This window comes from Bombina bombina, unplaced genomic scaffold (genome assembly GCF_027579735.1).
Source record: "Bombina bombina isolate aBomBom1 unplaced genomic scaffold, aBomBom1.pri scaffold_607, whole genome shotgun sequence".
NCBI classification, from domain to species: domain Eukaryota; kingdom Metazoa; phylum Chordata; class Amphibia; order Anura; family Bombinatoridae; genus Bombina; species Bombina bombina.
In genome coordinates, this window is record NW_026511549.1 from 29,722 (window position 1) to 53,025 (window position 23,304).

The 23,304-nt window shown below is 36.5% G+C and overlaps 1 long non-coding RNA gene across 1 annotated transcript; it reads left to right on the plus strand.

Annotated features, from left to right (window-relative positions):
• The first annotated feature begins 1,812 nt into the window (after window positions 1-1,812).
• On the plus strand, window positions 1,813-21,092 carry LOC128643797 (uncharacterized). The gene is made up of 3 exons (XR_008399884.1): window positions 1,813-1,890; window positions 18,593-18,699; window positions 21,063-21,092. It is a non-coding gene; the product is annotated as an uncharacterized LOC128643797 (long non-coding RNA).
• The last annotated feature ends 2,212 nt before the right edge of the window (window positions 21,093-23,304 follow it).

Below are 23,304 nucleotides of genomic sequence, written 5' to 3' on the forward strand. Positions count from 1 at the left end.
AATACATATGTACACATATATAAATACATAAATACATATATACACACATATAAATACATAAATACATATACACATATAAATACATAAATACATATACACACATATAAATACATAAATACATATGTACACACATATAAATACATAAATACATATGTACACACACATAAATACATATGTACACACATATAAATATATAAATACATATATACACACATATAAATACATAAATACATATATACACACATATAAATACATAAATACATATACACACATATAAATAAATACATAAATATATATGTACACACATATAAATATATAAATACATATATACACACATATAAATACATATGTACACACATATAAATACATAAATACATATGTACACATATTTAAACATATATATAGATATTTAGAGTAGTGGAAATACTAAGGGGCCGAATGGCCCCTGATGCCCCTGATTCCACGTGAGCCTTCAGTCTTAAGACCGCTGCTCCTTAACTCGTCCACCCTGCTCTGAGGCTGCGGACATCAATCCGACCAATCGCATACGATTGGGTTAATTGACACTACTGCTAGCAGCCGATTGGCCATGAATCTGCAGGGGGCGGCATTGCACAAGCGGTTCACTAGAACTGCTTGTGCAGCGTATGCTGTCGGCATTCAGCAATGTCTGTCGGACATGATACGCTGAGCGGATCATGTCGAACAGACAGTTGATAAATCAGCCCCTAAGTATGCAATCTAGGTCTGTATACAGCATAACTCTTGCTTACTGCAAGATGTAGCCGCTCCCTAGGTACCTATTTGCTCCAGATTGTCACTGTAAATAAAGACATGGCACCAGCAATATCCTCAGGCTATAGGTGTCAAAGGGGAAGTCAGCGGTGCTTGACTTGCTTACTGGGGGAATCTGTACAAACTCAATTTGAAGGTCACATACGCCAAGCAGGTATGAGGCAGTAGTGTTAAAACATTTTGTTCCAAACAGTTTGTGTTTGGCCCCTCCCCCTAGAGGGCTGGACATAGGGCTTCGTCAGATGTGTGAAGGAGAGACTCCTACATTACAATATAATATAAAAAAGCCCCCAAAAGTCTTTGCATGATTTCTCTCCATGCTGACGAGTTTTTGATCATCCGACCCCGAATTTAAAATTGTGCTATAATGGTTTAAAACAAAAAGTAATAAATAAATTGCCAGAACATGGTCACACTAGCTTGTGTTTGTTTCATATATCATTTTGTATTTTTACTCAGATCCCCTTCTCTGAGATTGGTGTAGCAAATACAATCTTAAAATTCCATCATAAATTATTCACAAAATATAGACTGCAGACAGCAGAATATATACTAAAAGCAGATGGATTAATTCCAATGTAACAGCAGGCATAAAATGAAGCTTAAAAAGGTAAATTTCAGCAGCAATAAAATAACATGACACTTCAGGGAAGTAACACACAAAATATTACAAAACACACCATGGTAATATATAATGCATGAGTCGAGTAACTCCTACTTGGGGTATGAGGCCAAAGGCTAGCACCCCAAAAACAGGCTATGACCCTCCATAATTATCTAAAAGCCACATCAGTGGTTCAACTATAGAAGGTGAAAATACTGTAGAAAGAAAGAGTGGGCAAATGTATGTAGATACCTGAAAACCAATGTACAATCTCTCTGCTGTGGTGTTTTTTTGTTTTGGTTTTTAAGATTCTGCATGTGAATATTATCTGGTATGTCCAGTTTTCAAAAGGATGTGGTTTTGAGTCATACATTTGCAGGAACTGAAATAGCTATCTTAAAGACCCCAGAAGATATTGTTTGATACACATAAAAATGAATGCTAGTTTGAAGTCAGAATGAGACAATAGTGATAACTCATTGGAATATCAAGTGAGTAAAATCTGTTTTCCTCTATCAATAGTGAATTAAATGCTTTTAATGTAAATAGAACTTTTTTTAAATGCTGTTCAATGTACTAATATGTTTAGCAAGTTTGACTTTCTTTGCACACATTTAGGGTTTAAATATAATCTTGTCTGATGCATCTTTACCTGCAACTAACCTTATATGCTAAATAACATTAGAAATTAAGATTATGTAATGAAATCCTTAACGTTTATATGGTTACCATGAATTATGATATAGAACTGTATTATTAATAAACTATATTTAAGATATGCATAACACAAAATTAAAAGATTCTAATAATTATAACAGGGCAGGGGTATCCATGGCACCTTTAAAAATAAATAAATAATTCAATCCATATGTATAAACCATTAAAGCCTAATTGCCGATGTATAGCAAGGATTTAAAGAAACAAAAATGGTACTAGCCCCAAAGAGTAGAGCCAGCAAATGTATTATGAGTGCACCATGGGCACCTGGGACTCTGTACGAGGTTACTATGTGTAATTATTATGATTATTATTAGATAATTAATTGGCTATTAAAACTTGGATGAATATCTTCTAGAAAACATGTGAATTAACATCATTCTTAAACCTATTTGCATGTAATTTATTAGCTAAAATGTTGCGATTCCCAGAATTGACTGAATTCAATAATGGTTGATAACAAAGAATACAAAATCAGCATATAAAGCTCGAATAAATATGTGTTGTTTTTAAAAAATAAATAATTTAGGTTCAGATTACAAGTGTAGCACAAAAATATTAGCTCTATTGTGCAATAATATCAATTAAGCTCAAATAATAGCGCTTTCACTTTTGCCCTCATTACAAATTGAATGTAATATAGTTTAAGTAAAAGTCTAGGGCTTGCTAACATCTGCATGACAGATAGGACAGGGGGCACTAAATCACTCACATAATAGACTTACAAGAGAGACTCATGTTGACTATCAGTCGAGTACTAATTCCATGGTCCGTTAAGCTGAAGGTCAAATAGTGGAGTTATCTACTTACTTTTACTTTTGTATTGAAATATACATTTAAAACAATATATATACAGTGGAGGCTCCTCTATAGGAGCACGATCGCACGTGAACACCCAAAGAGAGAGGGGGAAGAGGGGGGAAAAAATAACATTTTTGGCTGAATAAATATAAATTTTGCAATAGCTCCCTATTGGAAAAATTATATTTATTCAGCTAACTTATTCAGCTAAAAAGGGTTCCAGGCTAATTTAGAAAAAAAAAATGCTGTTGTTACTGTTCTATCTATCGCATCGCACGTGCGATAGGTAGAAGTATAGGCTACAAGATCTTAGCACTTATTTTTAAGTGACTGCAGCGCCGCCTCCCTACCCAGCCCTATAGCTTCTTAATCGCACAGTTCTGACTGTGCTCCTAGTGCATTGAGACAGTGTGATGACGGTGTGCGGAAGGAGGAGCCTGGCCAGCGTGAGCAGTGCACACAAGCCTTTTGAAAAGGCACAGAGCGGCAGATGAAAATAATGGTGGCAGTCTGGGAGAGAGCTTTCACAGTAAGTACTGTATAACACTGTTATACGTATTACTATATTGATTTTAACGGTCACACACAGGAGATCATGGCTCAAAATGGTGAAGGGGGAGAGAGGAGGATCAGAGCTGAACCTGTTTTCAGCAAAATTTTTACATCAAAGCCCTCATCTCGCCATGTGCTTGAGTCTCTGCAAGATTAATCTTGCTGCCCGGTTCAGCTGTACTCTGCACTCCCCCTTCATAGCTTACTTCGTCTTGAGCAAGTTGTGAAGGGGGAGGTTATAGTAGAGCTGAACCGGAGAGCAAGCAAGATTAATGGTGCAGAGTGTGAAGAGAACGGGTAAGAGGCAGACTGAGGGACGCAATACAGGTCAGATAGCAAGGAAGCAGGGTGAAAGGTGACCACAATAAATGACTTTTATTTATTGTTAAATGAGTCCTGTTCCAACTAGGTCCTGTAGCAGGTTGTATATATATTTGGCAGTATGGGTGGGGGCAATACCCAATAGCATCAATATGATAATGATGGGCAAATAACAACATTATTTTTAATATACACTAATGGCTGCTTAGTTGTTTTTTTACTGTGTGAGTTATCTCAGGCTGCATATCCTCTTGACAGGCAGCTCTCTGCAGGCAAAACATTCAAGGGGTGGGGGGTGGGGGGTTAGAGCCCTTTCTGGCTGCCTTGTTTAACTATTTATGATCAGGAACAAAATTGTTTCAATTTAAGTACATTTAATTTGAGCAGAACTGCAGAAGCAAAACCATTTCCCTACGGAAGCACTATCTGACTCATGTTTGGCAATGAGTTTCATGTTTGGCAATATGTTTCATAATGGGGTTATAAAAAGTGTTTCAGGATATACCTTTTTTATAATTTTTGCAGCTTTTATTTAAATTGGCTCTATGCACTCTGCTTCACAAAGGGAAGCAGGCATAATGCATTGTGACACAAGGCATGTGTGAATGAATTGAGAGCATAAATCTGTAGATTTATAAGGTACATGTAATTGTATGAAATGGGTAGTAAATAATACATATTTCTCCCTCCCTTATTACAATATATATATATATATATATATATATATATATATATATATATATATATATATATATATATAAAGCGATTCATGGGCGGAGCCATCTGAGGGAGGGGTGGGGCTTTATTTCATGGTGTGTGGTCTAGTGTGCCCCCCCAACTTCAAACTTCACCAGCCGCCACTGTATATATATACATATACAAACATGCTCATATATACATATGTACACACCCATAAACATATATGCTTATATACATATATTTTTTATATATTTACTATTCGATAAGCCTGCCCAGAGAACAGTCTATGTTGAAAAAAATACAAATCCCCAAGCTAAATTTACAAAAAAGAAAAATGACAGAAAAAAATAAACAAAGCTATCCAAAATAAAAAATGTAATTCTAAACTAATACCCCTATAAAAATAACTCCCCCCAAATAAAAACACCCCCTAATCTAATACTAAACTACCAATAGCCCTTAAAAGTGCCTTTTGTAGGGCATTGCCCTAAGTTAAACAGCTCTTTTACCTCTAAATAATACTGAGTCCCCCCTAACAGTAAAAACACCCCAAAATAAAAAAACCTAACACTAAAAAAAACTAAACTACCCATTGCCCCTAAAGGGGCATTTGTATGGGCTCTTTTTCTAGCCCAAAGAAACCCTAATCTAATAATAAAAAATAAAATTAAAATAAAAAAGATTAAGCCTAAGCCCCAAATAGGTACTCACTGTTCCTGAAGTCCGGCGGAAAAGGTATTCTTCCAGACGGATCCATCATCTTCGATCTTCATCCGGGGTAAAGGCGGCGTGGAGTGGAGGTGCAGAGCTGTGTTCCTGATGTCTGGATCCTCAGCAGCGTTCCTCAACCGCGGCAGTCCTCGACGGCGGTGGTCCTCAGCAGTGGCGGCGGTGGTGCTCGGCGGCATGGAGGCTCCTCTTCCTCTGATGTTCGCCGTAAACTGAAGATTGAATGCAAGGTGCCGCAATCAATTTGGGGTACCTTGCATTCCTAATGAATTAAATTTTGAAATCAGCCAATAGGATTAAAACTACTGAAATCATATTGGCTGTTCAAATCAGCCAATAAGATTTAAGTAGCTCTTATCCCATTGGCTGATTTAAAACATTTCAGCCAATAGGAATGCAAGGTATCCCAATAAATATGGGGTACCTTGCATTCAATCAAGTGTGCAGCGGACAATCACATGAAGAGGAGCCTCCACACCACCCACCGAGGACCGCCACTGCCGAGGACCGCTGCCAAGGATCGCCACATCTGGGAACACCGCTCCGCACCTCTGCTTCGCGCCGCCTTCGCTGTGGATGAAGATAAAAGATGATGGACTCACCTGGAAGAAGACCTTCTCCGCCGGACTTCAGGAAACATGAGTACCTATTTGGGGCTTTAGTATTAGGCATTTTTTTTGGGGGGGTTAAATTAGGGTTTTTTGGGCAATTGAAAAAGAGCTGAATGCCCTTTTAAGGGCAGTGAAAAAGAGCTGAATGCCCTTTTAAGGGCAGTGAAAAAGAGCTTAATGCCCTTTTAAGGGCAATGCCCATACAAATGCCTCTTTAGGGGCAATGGGTAATTTAGGTTTTTTGGGTTCTTTTTTTTTATTTTGGGGTTTAGGTGGGTCGGTGGGGGGTTTTACTGTTAGAGGGGGGACTAGTATTTTTGCTTAAGGAAAAGAGCTGTTTAACTTTACAAAAGGCCCTTTTAAGGGTTATTGGTAGTTTTTTCTTAGATTAGGGGGTGTTTTTATTTTGGGGGGCTTTTTATTTTCATAGGGATTAGGTTTATTTATTTTTATTTTGGATAATGTGGTTTATTATTTTCTGTAATGTTAGACTTTTTTATTTTGTGTAATTTTAGATTAATTTAATGTAATCTTAGTTTTTTTTTTTTTAAAGTACTGATAGGATTTTTTATTTTAATTGTAATGTAGTATTTTATTATTTTATGTAATTAAGGGGTTAATTTAGGGGGTGTTAGGTTAGGTGGCTTAGTCATTAAATTAGTTATTTGCGTTGTGGGGGTTGGCGGTTTAGGAGTTAATAGGTAAATTAGGTTTAATGTGTTTGTGGTGGATGGCGGTTTAAGGGTTAATAAAACATAATTTATGTAAGAACTTACCTGATAAATTCATTTCTTTCATATTGGCAAGAGTCCATGAGCTAGTGACGTATGGGATATACAATCCTACCAGGAGGGGCAAAGTTTCCCAAACCTCAAAATGGCTATAAATACACCCCTCACTACACCCACAATTCAGTTTAACGAATAGCCAAGTAGTGGGGTGATAAAGAAAGGAGTAAAAAGCATCAACAAAGGAATTTGGAAATAATTGTGCCTTATACAAAAAAATCATAACCACAATAAAAAAAATGGTGGGAGTCATGGACTCTTGCCAATATGAAAGAAATGAATTTATCAGGTAAGTTCTTACATAAATTATGTTTTCTTTCATGTAATTGGCAAGAGTCCATGAGCTAATGACGTATGGTATAGCAATACCCAAGAAGTGGAACTCCACGCAAGAGTCACTAGAGAGGGAGGGATAAAAATAAAAACAGCCATTTCGTTGAAAAAAAATAATCCACAACCCAAATAAAAGTTTATTCTCAGAAATAAAAGGAAAAACTTAAATCATAAGCAGAAGAATCAAACTGAAACAGCTGCCTGAAGAACTTTTCTACCAAAAACTGCTACAGAAGAAGCAAATACATCAAAATGGTAGAATTTAGTAAATGTATGCAAAGAAGACCAAGTTGCTGCTTTGCAAATCTGATCAACTGAAGCTTCATTCTTAAAGGCCCAAGAAGTGGAAGTCTTCCTGAAATCTTTAGTAGCTTCAACAGAATATTTCAGAGCTCTCACCACATCCAACGAATGTAAAGAGCTCTCCAAAGAATTCTTAGGATTAGGACACAAAGAAGGGACAACAATTTATCTATTAATGTTGTTAGAATTCCCAACCTTAGGTAAGAATTTAAATGAAGTCCGCAACACTGCCTTATCCTGATGAAAAATCAGAAAAGGAGATTCACAAGAGAAAGCAGATAATTCAGAAACTCTTCTAGCAGAAGAGATGGCCAAAAAGAACAACACTTTCCAAGAAAGTAGTTTAATGTCCAAAGAATGCATAGGCTCAAATGGAGGAGCCTGTAAAGCCTTCAAAACCAAATTAAGACTCCAAGGAGGAGAGACTGATTTAATGACAGGCTTGATACGAACCAAAGCCTGTACAAAACAGTGAATATCAGGAAGTTTAGCAATTTTTCTGTAGAATAAAACAGAAAGAGCAGAGATTTGTCCTTTCAAGGAACTTACAGACAAACCTTTATCCAAACCATCCTGAAGAAACTGTAAAATTCTAGGAATTCTAAAAGAATGCCAAGAAAATTTATGAGAGGAACACCATGAAATGTAAGTCTTCCAAACTCGATAATAAATCTTTCTAGAAAAAGATTTATGAGCCTGTAACATAGTATTAATCACTGAATCAGAGACACCTCTATGACTAAGCACTAGGCGTTCAATTTCCATACCTTCAAATTTAATGATTTGAGATCCTGATGGAAAAACGGACCTTGAGACAGAAGGTCCAGTCTTAATGGAAGTGGCCAAGGTTGGCAACTGGACATCCGAACAAGATCCACATTCCAAAACCTGTGAGGCCATGCTGGAGCCACCAGCAAAACAAACGATTGTTTCATGATGATTTTGGAGATCACTCTTGGAAGAAGAACTAGAGGCGGGAAAATATAAGCAGGTTGATAACACCAAGGAAGTGCCAACGCATCCACTGCTTCCGCCTGAGGATCCCTGGATCCGAGATACTTCTTTCATAGCTTGAGGACTGTGAGTCCCACCCTGATGATTGACATATGCCACAGTTGTGATATTGTCTGTCTGAAAACAAATGAATGTTTCTCTCTTCAATAGAGGCCAAAACTGAAGAGCCCTGAGAATCGCACAGAGTTCCAAAATGTTTATTGCTAATCTCACCTCTTGAGATTTCCAAACCCCTTGTGCTGTCAGAGGTCCCCAACCTGAAAGACTCGCATCTGTTGTGATCACAGTCCAGGTTGGACGAACAAAAGGGGCCCCTAGAACAATACGATGGTGATCTAACCACCAAGTGAGAGATAGTCGAACATTGGGATTTAAGGATACTAATTGTGATATCCTTGTATAATCCCTGCACCATTGGTTCAGATTACAAAGCTGGAGAGCAAAGGGGATCGCGTCCGATGCTACAGTCATGAGACCTAAAACTTCCATGCACATAGCTACTGAAGGGAATGACTGAGACTGAAGGTTCTGACAGGCTGCAACCAATTTCAAACGTCTCTTGTCCGTTAGAGACAAAGTCATGGACACTGAATCTATCTGGAAACCTAAAAAGGTTACCCTTGACTGAGGAATCAAAGAACTTTTTGGTAAATTGATCCTCCAACCATGTTTTTGAAGAAACAACACTAGTTGATTTGTGTGAGATTCTGCAGAACTAAAAGACTGAGCAAGTACCAAGATATCATCAAAATAAGGAAACACAGCAATACCCCACTCTCTGATTACAGAGAGTAGGGCACCGAAAACCTTTGAAAAGATTCTTGGAGCTGCCGCTAGGCCAAAAGGAAGAGCAACAAATTGGTAATGCTTGTCTACAAAAGAGAATCTCAGGAACTGATAGTGATCTGGGTGATCTGGGTGAATCAGAATATGAAGATATGCATCCTGTAAGTCTATTGTGGACATATAATGCCCTTGCTGAACAAAAGGCAGAATAGTCCTTATAGTTGGTACTCTTACATATCGATTCAAAATTTTTAGACCCAGAACTCGTCTGAATGAATTTTCTTTCTTTGGGACAATGAATAGATTTGAATAAAACCCCAGACCCTGTTCCTGAAACAGAACTGGCATGATTACCCCTGATAACTCCAGGTCTAAAACACACTTCAGGAAAGCCTGAGCCTTTACTGGGTTGTACTCTGAATTCTATTCTGTACCCCTGAGAGACAATTCTCTGAATCCATTGATTTTGGACCAAATTGATCCAAAAATCTTAATCTGCCCCCTACCAGCTGAGCTGGAATGAGGGCCGCACCTTCATGCGGACTTGGGGGCTGGCTTTGATCTCTTAAATGACTAGGATTTATTCCAACTCGAGGAAAGCTTCTAAATGGAAACTTTAGATATACATTTAGGTCTTTTATCCTGAGGCAGAAAAACTCCCTTTCCCCCAGTAACAGTTGAAATTATTGAATCTAACTGAGAACCAAATACCTTATTACCTTGGTAAGAAAGAGATATCTTGACCAGTGTTCCCTCTAAGGCCAGTTTTGTGTGCGGCCCAGTAGTGAAACAGTTAATAAGAGAACCATATCTTACAGTCTGCATTGTGCAGTGTTTGGTAATTGCAGGGTGTGGTTACCTAATTAACTTTTTCTCTGCTGGGCTGCATACAAAACTGGCTTTAGAGGGAACACTGATCTGGACTTAGAAGTCATGTCAGCATTCCAAGATTTAAGCCACAAAGCTCTTCTAACTAAAATAGCTAAAGATATAGATTTAACATCAAATAAAAATGGCATCACAAATAAAATTATTAGCATGTTGAATCAAGTTAACAATGCTAGACAAATCCTGATCCGATACTTGTTGCGCTAAAGTTTCCAACCAAAAAGTTGAAGCAGCTGCACCATCAGCCAAAGAAATTGCAGGCCTGAGAAGATGACCTGAATATAAATAGGCTTTCCTTAGATAAGATTCAAGTTTCCTATCTAAAGGATCTTTAAAATAAGTACTATCTTTCGTAGGAATAGTAGTACGTTTAGCAAGCGTAGAGATAGCCCCATAAACCTTGGGGATCTGTTCCCAAATCTCTAAAGAAACTGCTGGCAAACGATACAATTTTTAAAGGAGAAAAATATGGCAGGCTCTCACTCCAAAACTGTGGGTAAAACCTCAAAATTTATTGAGACATAATTAAAAGTTCATTACAGACATGGCAGGTAAAACAAGCAGGGAAATCTTACATGTTTTGCGCCCCCTACAGGCGCTTACTCATAGATCAATACAATTTTTTAAACCTTGAAGAAGGAATAAAAGAAGTACCAGTCCTATTCTATTCCATAGAAATCATATCAGAAATAGCGTCAGGAACTGGAAAAACCTCTGGAATAACCACAGGATGTTTATAAACAGAATTTAAACGTTTACTAGTTTTAATATCAAGAGGACTAGTTTCCTCCATATCCAATGTAATCAACACTTCTTTTAACAAAGAACGAATATACTCCATTTTAAATAAATAAGAAGATTTGTCAGTGTCAATATCTGAGGCAGAATCTTCTGAACCAGATAGATCCCCATCAGAGAAGGATAATTCAGCATGTTGCCGGTCATTTGAAATTTCATCAACTTTATGAGAAGTTTTAAAAGACCTTTTACGTTTATTAGAAGGCGGGATGGCAGACAAAGCCTTCTGAATGGAATCAGAAATAAATTATTTTACATTTACAGGTATATCTTGTGCATTAGATGTTGAGGGAACAGCAACAGGTAATGATCTACTACTGATGGATACATTCTCTGCATGTAAAAGTTTATCATGACAACTATTACAAACCACAGCAGGAGATAAAACCTCCACAAGTTTACAACAAATGCACTTAGCTTTGATAGAACTGTTATCAGGCAGCAGGGTTCCAACAGTGATTTCTGAGACAGGATCAGATTAAGACATCTGGCAAATGTAAGAGAGAAAAACAACATATAAAGCAAAATTATCAATTTCCTTATATAGCAGTTTCAGGAATGGGAAAAAATGCAAACAGCTTAGCCCTCTGATAGAGAAAAAAGGCAAGAGGCATATAGGAACGGGGTCTTAAATAATGAAAATATTTGGCGCCAAGTATGACGCACAACAAACAGAAAAATATTTTTTGGCGCCAAAAACATCCGGAAATGACATACTCGCGTCACAGATGATGCAACCTTGTGAAGGACTCGGCGTCGACTAAGACGCCGGAAATGACGATTTTGCGTCAACGAACGTAACTTCGTGCCAAAAAATCTTGCACCAAGAATGACGCAATAAACTCCCTCGTGAGCCTAATTCTGCCCGCGAATTTAAAAGACAGTCAATTTGAAAGAGACTAAATCCCAGGTAAGAAATAATTTTTCCTAAAAAAAAAAAAGCATTTCCCAGATATGAAACTGACAGTCTGCAAAAGGAAATATACTGAAAACCTGAATCATGGCAAATATAAGTACAATACATATATTTAGAACTTTATATAAATACATAAAGTGCCAAACCATAGCTGAGAGTGTCTTAAGTAATGAATACATACTTCCCAAAAGACACCCATCCACATATAGCAGATAGCCAAACCAGTACTGAAACGGTTATCAGTAGAGGTAATGAAATATGTGAGTATATCGTCGATCTGAAAAGGGAGGTAGGAGATGAATCTCTACGACCGATAACAGAGAACCTATGAAATAGATCCCCAGTGAGGAAAACCATTGCATTCAATAGGTGATACTCCCTCCACATCCCTCTGACATTCACTGTACTCTGAGAGGAATCGGGCTTCAAAATGCTGAGAAGTGCATATCAACGTAGAAATCTTAGCACAAACTTACTTCACCACCTCCATAGGAGGCAAAGTTTGTAAAACTGAATTGTGGGTGTGGTGAGGGGTGTATTTATAGGCATTTTGAGGTTTGGGAAACTTTGCCCCTCCTGGTAGGATTGTATCTCCCATACGTCACTAGTTCATGGACTCTTGCCAATTACATGAAAGAAATTAATTATTTAATTTGCAATGTGGGGGAATAACGGATTAGGGCTTACTAGATGTATTAGGTAGTTTGCGATGTTGGGGTTTGCGGATTTAGGGGTTAATAATTTTATTATGTAGTTATGTAGTTATTTTTCTTACTACCTCGTACGGGCGATTAGTTTTTTTTTAATACTTATTGCGGGCGGTTAGTTTTTTTTTTTAACACTTGTTGTGGGCGGTTAGTTTTTTTTTGTAATGCTCCGTTTGCCTTCACTGCATCCAGGTGAATTATTTTGGCTGCTTGCGCAGCCAACATTCTTTTGGCTACCTCACGCAGCCAACATTCCTTTGAGGATGCGTGCGCAACTGGCGACACAGACAAACGTGTTATAAACGTGATTATAGTCTAGATATGTAATGTTAATAAAGGGGCGCTTGCTTTATTTCTGAACTCTGCATATTTAAAGGGCCATTATAGTCTAAATATTGCATGCTCTATTCTGCTAGAGCATGTAATTTTACGACTATTGACTCTGTAGTACCATGTGTTTAAACCCATGCAAACATTACAAGTGCTGCTCGAGACCCAATCATCAGCATTATTCGCAAGACTCAGATGTGCAACTAGTTCTGCTGATTGGGTCAGTGCTCAGTGGGCCCCGAGCAGCACTTCTACTGTGTGTTTAACCCCTTTGCATGGGTTAAACACTACTGCAGGGTTGACAGTCTTAAAATTGCGTGCTCTAATGGATAGGAGCATGTCATTTTCCGACTATAAACTCCCTTTAAATGTTTTTATTGTGGCTAATTTATTGACAAGAATGTTGGCTTCACATGAAATGTGTATTCCATCTCTGTCAAAACACAGCACATACTACAACATAAGTACTTATAGGGGAACATGTCTTAAAATTGTTTTGGTTTTGAAAATTGACTATTTATTTATCTATTGATATAATACTGTATTTCAATGAGGCAGTTCCAAGAAAGGAAATCTAGTTGTTGCAGTTTTTTCAGTAGCTTTGCACGGTGCAATCCCCAAAACTTCATGGAGAGAGATTGACAGTGTATTCCAATCCAGTTGAAATAAATTTTTGATTAACTGTTAACAGGATTGTTGGATTGTAGAAATCCCATGTTGACATTGTGGAACCTCATATGTTGACTGTTTTTAATGTTTAGGTTTCTAAACATGATCAGTACATATTGTTTCCTAGTAGCATAAAATATTAAAATATCATTCAAATTACACATTTAAACCTGTACATAATTAAAATTTGATTGCCAGGATATACCTTTAAGATTAAAGTAATTTTTCATATAGTCATCAGAAATTAAAGGGGCAGTAAACTTAAAAAAATAATGTTATATAATTCTGAACATAGTGCAGAATTATATAATATTATATTAGCGCAAACATTATACATTAAAGTATTGCAGCCATATTTTATGATAACTTATAGTTTTTTCAGACCGCTGCTCCTTGCTCTTTTGAGCTGGTCTGTTTATTTTCCTAAGCCCATCTGGGCAGCTTTCTACTCACACCCGGCCCGATCGTGCCTTTAAACTTAATGTGGCTCGCTCCCACTAGCAGACCAGAGCGGGAGCGAGCTACATTGAGTTTAAAGGCGTGATCGGGCCGGCTGTGAGTAGAAAGCTGCCCAGATGCTCTTAAGAAAAAAAAACAGACCCGCTCGGCAGAGCAAGGAGCGATGGTCTGAAAAACTAGACTTTATCATAAAATATGGCTGCAATACTTTAATGTATAATGTTTGCACTAATATAATGTTATATAATTCTGCACTATGTGCAGAATTATATAACATTGTTTTTTAGGTTTACTGCCCCTTTAAGCACCACATTGCAAAAAAGATCTGCATGCAAGAAAAAAAGGGTTTGTCAAAATGTGCATTGTAATCCAGGGATGCACCCCTTGAAAATCCTCTAGAGGGTTGTTTATCTAATGTTATGGGCTATTTAGGGGCAGGTGTAAATGAGCTCCTCTATCAAACAATCACTGGGCTGCATATAAGAGGGTCAGGTGCATTCCTGTTTCTAATTTACTATTGTTATCCAATTTACTTTAATCTTTTGGTATTCTTTTTTTGAAAAGCATAACTTGTTAGACTCAAGCGTATCAATACTGGGAGCTAGTTGCTGCTCATCTGAAGAATATATGCTTAATCCCTTTGTGGGGGTTATACTCTTAATTAGATTCCAGTAACAATGAACAATAATATCCTCTAATACATTTGAGCGCTTCCTTTTTGCACTATAAAATTACACAAAATGATAGAAAACGTCTGTATATACAATCAGCCAAAATGATTTCTTTCACATTGACTGAAAAACAAAAACTTTCAAGTTTGTTAAGAAAAACAGTTTTTGTTTTATCTCACATGTCTAACTAATTCAATCAGAAGCTTTTCTTAGGAACTGGAATGCCATAAATGAGGACAGCATTTTTTTTGCATGACAATCACATTTATTAGATTAATTTTGTTAAGAGATGTTACTTTAAATAATAATGTGGGTGATACTTCTCTTTTTACAGAGGAAGAGGTTTTAATGACTTTATCAAAAATAAAAGTCAAGAAGTCTGTGGGTCCAGATATAATTTATCAGTTGTGTGTTGGGTTGCCGGGTGTCCAGTACTGAACAGGACAGTCCAATATTTTTGCAGGCTGCCCAGTAAAATCAGTACAGAGATCCTGGAGACTTCAATGTCAAGCCGTTTGTGGGTGCGCGATAATTAACCAGCCATTACAATTAGCGTGCAGAAAATTAACCAGAGATCTGATCCCTGGTTAATTTTTTAAAAGTGCTCTAAATGCCCTCAAAATAGAGGGCATTTTGTTTTTTTTTAAAAAAATAAAAACAACTGCACTGGGCAGTTTTGGGGGTCTAAAGTTGGCAGGTGTGGGGTGTTACAAAATAAAATGGCACTGAAAAATGTCTTTACATTGTGGTCTATGGGAACTGTGTGTTCCCAGTAAATATATATGTATATGATAATATATATATATACAGTGTATATATATATATATATATATATATATATATATATTGTATATTTATGTGTTAATATGTGTATATACACATATTAACACATAAATATATATGTATATATCAGCATATACATATATATATTTATAAATGCTGCAATTGTTGCGCTACTTACCTCCTTCGCTGCGCTTTAGTTCTGATGCCGTGGCTATGAAAGCGCGATCTCGTGAGCGCAATGCTACCCAGCTATGCGAACGTGAGCATGGGTTCCCATTGCTGTTAACTTGTAATACCAGCACACATTAGCGTGCGCTGGTATTACACAGTGGAGCGCAAATATTGCTTTCTTGAAAGCGATATTTAGTGTTGCACTTGTACATTGGCCCTTAATGTCCCCTAGTGTCAGCTAAATGTAAGCTTCTATGCATTTTTGCATATGTAGTGTAGTTTTGTTAACAAACAATTTTTCCAGCCACCGAATCTCTTTTTACAACATTTTTCAACGTTTCAAACCTGCTGTCTGTTTCCTTGCCCCACTCTGGAGAGTGTGCTGTCTTCCCCCGTGGATAAAATTGACAGTGTAGTTTTATTATTAAATATTGTTTTGCCTGCATAAATTCAATATGATTTTTCATTTTCCATAATATACGAATTTTGCTGAACAATTTTGTTAAATTTTTTAATGCAACTAAACATATTTTTTGCTGCACATTTATATTTCTGTATTTCATCTATTTGCTTTATCCGATTTTTAAATTGCATTTTTTTTGGAGTGTGCATTGCCTTCACATACTTAAAAGCAGGGAACACCGCTTTGCAAGACACATTGTTCTTAAAGGAATAGTCCAGTCAAAATTAAACGTTCATGATTCAGATAGAGCGTGAACTTTTAAGCAACTTTCTAATTTGCTCATATTATTATTTTTCTTCATTCTCTTGTTATCTTTATTTGAAAAAGCAAGAATGTAAGCATAGGAGCCGGCCCATTTTTGGTTCAGCACCTGGGTAGAACATTTTGATTGGTGTCTAAATGTAGCCATGGTCCAGCAAGAGCTACCCAGGTTCTGAACCACAAACGGCCATCTCCTAAGCCTAAATTCAAATAAAGATACCAAGAGAACGATGAAAAATTAATAAAAGGAGTAAATTAGAAAGTTGCTAAAATTGCATGCTCTATTGGAATCATGAACTTTAATTTGTACTAGACTATTCCTTTAAAGACACATGAAACCCAAAAAACGTATTTTATGATTCAGATAGAACATGCATTTTTAAACAACTTTCTAATTTACTTCTATTTTCTTGGTATCCTTTATTGAAGGAGCAACAATGCACTACTGGGAGCTTGCTGAACACCCCGGTAAACCAATTACATTTTGACATATATGTGCAGCCACCAATCAGGAGCTAGCTCGCAGCTCCTGAGCCTACCTTTCAGCAAAGGATACCAAGAGAACTAAGCAGATTAGATAAAAGAAGCAAACTGGAAAGTTGTTTAAAATTGTATGCTCTATCTGAATCATGAAAGAAAAATGTTAGGTTTCATGTCCTTTTAACGTAGAAATTGCCTTTAGAGAATTAAGACAGGGTTCAAGCTTTCTTTAAAAATCTCACAAGCCCAGAAAGCTTTAGATAATTAGGTCCAATGTGTTATGTGCAGGTAGGATTGCCAGGTGTATTCAACCAGACAGTCCAGTATTTTAGCAGGCTGCCCAGTAAAATCAGAACAAAAAAAACTGGACCCTTCAATGTCAAGTATATTTAATGTCCCCAGCTAAATGTAAAGGGCTTCCTATGCTTCTATGCATTACAAATATATTCCAAAAGAAGTAACACTGTGCAATTTTTATTATATGTGTTACAGCAGCCATGGTGGTGTTAAATCATTGCTCTGTGTGTGCTCCTGGCAGTAAAGAAGTTCAAATCACTACTGTGTACATACTGTAGTTACTGGCAACCAATGGGATAAAATGACTGCTACGTTGTGAAAAATATACATGTGGAATTAAGGGTGGGGCCTAAGGCTGAGCTTTCGGGGGACATTGTGTATTCTCAGCTACCACCTGTGCCCAGTATTTTTATTGAGCACAGCTGGCAACCCTAATTGTTTGCGTTATTAGCAGCAGAAATAATAAGGTTCTTGTGCCACTTTACAGATCACTAGTTAGCCCTCATCTTGAATATTGTGTACAGTTCTGGAGGCCATATCCCTAGGATATAAATAAATTTGAAACTGTCCACCGTATGGCTACTAAATGGTACATGGTCTAAAATATATAAATGTACAAACAAAACTGAGTTTTGAGTAAAGAAGGGAAATAGGTGACATAAAAGAAACCATCAAATATATGAAGGGACTTAATAAAATGGAAGCTAAAAGAATTTTCCACAAAAAAAGAAACAGATTCAGGAGTAAGCAGTTTTTTTATTTTTTACTGAAATGGTGGTGGTTTTGTGTAATAAACTTCCAATAACTGTAAAAGACTTACAAACATGTCTGGGACATGCATAAGGCTATGTGGATAAAAACATTAACATGTAATATGGGCCTTTTGGTTCTTATCTTCATTGTTATTTTTACAATAATGCCTTCAAATAAAAACTAGACGTTTATTTTAGTTAAAAATTATGGAGTTGCTCGAAAAACATATCAAAAAATGTATCTGCTCAATTCCCCATAGACCTGCGATCGATCCCTTTATGGGAAAATTAGTTAACTGTACATAATGCTCAAATGTACAAAAATTGGTACAAATATGCTTGCTTAAAGGGACGTGAAATTCCAAATGAAACATTCATGATTCAGATAGAGTATTCAGTTTAACTTTATAATTTACTTCTTTAATTAAATTTTCCTTCGCTCTCTTGGTATCATTTGTTGAAAACCATACCTAGGTAGGCTCAGGAGTAGCAATGCTCTATGGGGAGACAGCTTATTATTGGTGGCTACACACATATGCCTCTTGTCCAAGGCTTATTAGATGTCTTCAGGTGGTCCCGGTAGTGCACTGCTGCTCTCAACGAGATATTTAACTCTTCTGCAGGGGTTAAACGCATAGTTATACACCAGTAATAGTGCAATAATAATTTCCTCTTTGCAAACTTATGTCCCTATTAAGTAGTTGGCAACTGCTTTTCTGTAATAAACTGCTATCTGGGTTCTGCTCAGTGGTGCAGAGGGCCAGATAATAAAACAATGGTGAATTAAATGTGTCCCTTGGGCCATAGTTTATTTGGCCAAATGATACAAAATTGTCTGTGTTAAATTTTATTTTCTTAATTCTTAAATATAACTAATATTTATTTATTTTTCAGGAAGACTCTCCCCAGAACAATGCTTCACACTCAGATATGTGTTGGTGTTGCGTCCTTCATTTTATTTGCTCTTCTGGTGATTTTGTGTATTCGCTGCAGACCTTCAAGTAACAGTTTATATATTTTATATTTTCTTGCAAAAATGAGTAGCATAAAAAGCATTTAGTTTAGTCATCTACATTTACATACAACATAGCAAGGTGTGTGGGCTATATTTTGCTTTGAGTGTCATATTTTTATAGAACAATATAAATATGATTGTATTTCTCTTTGTTTATTTTCTTCATTTGGTATGGGATTATCTTGTATTTTTTTTAAACCCTTTTGAGTCTGGGCTAAAGTGCCTACATCGGAACAACTGTTCCGATGTAGACAAATTGAAACCACACGATCGTGCACATGATCGCGAGATTTCAATTATTGGATCGCGTCTGGGGGGCGTCCCTACAACCCTAGGAACGCCCCCAAGACCGCGATCAAGTCCTGACTGCACAGAAGGCTTCAGGACAGCCGTTAGTTATGACGTTCTATTCCGTCTTTAAAGCCCAGTCTAATTATGACGGAATAGAACGTCATAACGGCTTTAAAAGGTTAAAAGGAACATCAAACGACTAAATAGCTGCTAGAGAGAATGATGTATTCAAAGTAAAGATTAGCCGGAGAATAATATGCAGATGTATTTTTTTAAAACTATATTAGTTGTTTAAACATTTAAAAATTAAGTGTCAATTGTTATCGTTCATAAAGCAATCTGCGCTGCCATTTTGTAGCCAAGGTTGCTGAGGCCAGTTGGGAAAAATTATACATTAATCACTAGAGTGTGCAGCCAATGACTGTGGAGTTTGTTTATTCTGAAGTCTGCCTTTCCCCTTCTAGTAGGAATTGGAAAGCCTACAATTTTCAGAAATAATTAAAAGAAAAGACAAAATAAATAATGAACGTATATTGCAGATTATATATATATATATATATATATATATATATATATATATATATATATATATATATATATATATATAGAGAGAGAGAGAGAGAGAGAGAGACACTGTGTATATATATATATATATATATATATATATATATATATATATATATACTGTATATATAAATAAAACATGCCTTGTTACAACATCAAAGTGTTTAATGTCCCTTTAAATGTTTTATTATATGTAAAAAGCAACTTTACTGTATACTTTAGCTTTTTATTTTGTTCCCTTTTCCTGCAATTTAATTCTAACAATTGTAGCCTTTCCAATTCCTGTAAAATACAGACAGCGTTGTTTGCGCGACATGCACACACACGCAATAATCTAAGATAGGATTTTTGCGCTAGTCGGGTTACCGCTTGCACAAAATAAGTTTTTTTTTTTAACCATACTAGCACAAAAAGCTTAACTCTAGCGAAGTTTTTGAGATTGCGAAAACTAATTTTACCCCTCCACTTGTAATCTAGACCTAAGTGTTTAATGTTCCTTTAAAGCGACACTAAACTTCAAAATTTTCTTTCATGATTCAGATAGAGAATACAATTTTAAATAACATTCCAATTTACTTCTATTATCTAATTTGCTTCATTCTTTAGATATCCTTTGTTGAAGAAATAGCAATGCACATGGGTGAGCCAATCACACAAGGCATCTATGTGCATCTACCTATCAGCAGCTACTGAGCATATCTAGATATGCTTTTCAGCAAAGAATATCAAGAGAATTAAGCAAATTAGATAATAAAAGTAAATTAGAAAGTTGTTTAAAATTGCATGCTCTTTCTAAATCATGAAAGATTTTTTTTGGGTTTAGTGTCCCTTTAATAAAAAGAAGGAACTTGTGTAAGCAGAGCCTATTTGATATGCATTTAAATACAAGTAGTCATAATATACTACCAGTGCTTAGAATTCAAGCATGTAAATAAACCATCAAAACCATATCTGGAGAAAGTCCCTTATAACTATTATCTAAAATGTATTTTACAAAATGTATCATTTCCTTCTGAAAAAATCAACAATACTCTTAAAGGGAAACTGAACCCACATTTTTTCTTTTGTGATTCAGATAGACATGACATTTTAAGCAACTTTCTAATTACTTCATTCTCTTGGTATCTTTATTTGAAATGCAAGAATGTAAGTTTAGATGCCGGACCATTTTTGGTGAACAACCTGGGTTGTAAATTCATCCACCAATAAAAAAGTGCTGCCCAGAGTCCTAAACCAAAAAAGAAGCTTAGATGCCTTATTTTTCAAATAAAGATAACAAGTGAACAAAGAAAAATGGATAATAGGAGTAAATTAGAAAGTTGCTTAAAATTGCATGCTCTGTCTGAATCACGAAAGAAAAAAATTTGGGTTCAGTGTCCCTTTAAAATAAACTCACATTTTACAAACAGTGACAATTTTCCTTGGAATAGACACTGAAAGTTGAGAGAACACAGATTTTAAAATACACTAACACTTGTTTTTCTCTATTTGTAGAAAACGTGGGTAAGAAAACAAAACATAGTGGACATTACTTGTAAGTTTATTGCCTTTGATGGGATTTTATTTTATAAAATTTCACAGTATTATATTTGAAATCAAACTTGTCTTTAGCAAATGTTACATTTACATCCTGCACTCAAGCACTCCTAACAGGCCAGATTGTATTTCCCTAGTCAGCTGCTCATTTACTATAACTAACTCATCTGTGTTCAGGTAGAGAAATCCTTTTGAGTTGGATGGTTGGTGACATTTGAGGACTGCTAGGGAGAAACGCTGATATAAAGTTTGCCATAGGAAAAACAAAATTTATGCTTACCTGATAAATACATTTATTTCATAGTGTTGAGAGTCCACAATCCATTACTCTTGGGAATTACTCTTCTCTACCACTAAGGGGAGGCAAAAATTCCCAAACCCCAAGGGCTCTATAAAACCCCTTCCACCTCATACATAGCTTAATCTAACGGATAGCCAAACAAAGTGATCTAACAACAAGAAATAAGAGCCATAAATGGAGCAGGGAAAAAAGATGTGCTGAAGAAAAAACTAACCCCAACAAAACATAAGTGTGGGGTCTTGTGGTCACCACCATGAAAGCAATGAATTTATCAGTTAATTATAAATTAGATTTTCTTTCATGTGGTGAGAGTCCACAATCCATTACTCTTGAGAGTTAATGCTCAAGCTGTGGTGTCCCCTAGTAATAACATAAAGGGGGGGATTTAAAAACATATTTTTTTAACTGAGAAATTACATCCACAACCCCAATAAAAATATTTTGAATGCACTTAAAATAAATTAAGCAGGCAAAAAAAAAAAATCAAACTAAGACAGCTGCCTGAAGAACCTTTCTACCAAAGACTGCTTCAGAAGAAGCAAAAACATAAAAATGGTAGAATTTAGTAAAAGTAGGCAAAGAAGACCAAGTAACTGCCTTGCAAATCTGATCAACTGAAGCCTCATTCTTGAAAGCCCAAGAAGTGGCAACGGACCTAGTAGAATGAGCAATAATCCACTGCGGTGGTGTCTGACCTGCTTCCAAGTAAGTTTTGTGAATCAAAAGTTTTACCCAAGAGGCCAAAGAAACATCAGAAGCTTAGGGCCAGAAAAAAAGAATTAACAAACTGGAAGTTTGCCTACAGTCCTTAGTAGCATCAATTTAATATTTCAATGCCCTAACAACATCTTAAGAAAGGAAAGATCTCTCAGAAGCATTATTAGTATTAGGACACAAAATAAGGAACAAAAATCTCTCTGCTAATGTTGTTTGAATAAACAACTTTAGGCAAAAAATCAAATGATGTCTGTAAAACAGCCTTATCTTGAGGAAAAATCAGATAAGGAGGTTCAATAGAAAGAGCAGACAAATCAGAACCTCTTCGAGCAGAAAAAACTAGCCAAAAGAAATAACACTTTCCAAGAAAGTACTTTAATGTCCAATTTATGCATAGGTTCAAAAGGAGGAGCCTGCAAAACCCTTAACACCAGGTTAAGATTCCGTGGAGGAGAAATAGGGACTGATTATCACGGCCTGAATGGGGCCGTATACCCCTGTTTCCGTGTAAGCCTTCAAGCTCGCCGGAAACAGGAGTTAAGAAGCAGCAGTCTTAAAACCACTGCTCTTTAACTCATCCACCTCCTCTGAGGCGGCAGACAGCAATCTGCCCGATCGTATATGATCGGGTTGACACCCCCTGCTAGGGGCCGATTGTCTGTGAATCTGCAGGAGGCAGCATTGCACAAGCAGTTCACCAGAATTGCTTGTGCAATGATAAATGCCGACAGCATATGCTACAGCGAATCATGTCCGCCAGACACTTGATAAATCGGCCCCATAGGCTTGATTACAACTTTAATACAATCCAGAGCCTGAACAAAAATAGGAATATCAGGGAGATTAGTAATCTTTCTGTGGAACAAGACTGAAAGAGCAGAAATCTGCCCCTTCAGAGAACTGGGAGATAGGTCCTTATCAAGACCATCCTGCAAAAACTGTAGAATCCTATGAATTCTGAAAGAATGCCAAGAAAAACCATGATCTATACATGCCAGAGATCAAGTAACTATGTAACATAAACAGTTTAACTTGACATATAGCCGTAAACAGTGATAAGTCAATACAATTTACACACTATACTAGATGAACAACACCCAAACCAGAGGATAGCACCACTCAAATTAGAAGGTTCTTGCTATCATGGTAATCATAAAGGATCTACGTTCAGAATCTAGTAAA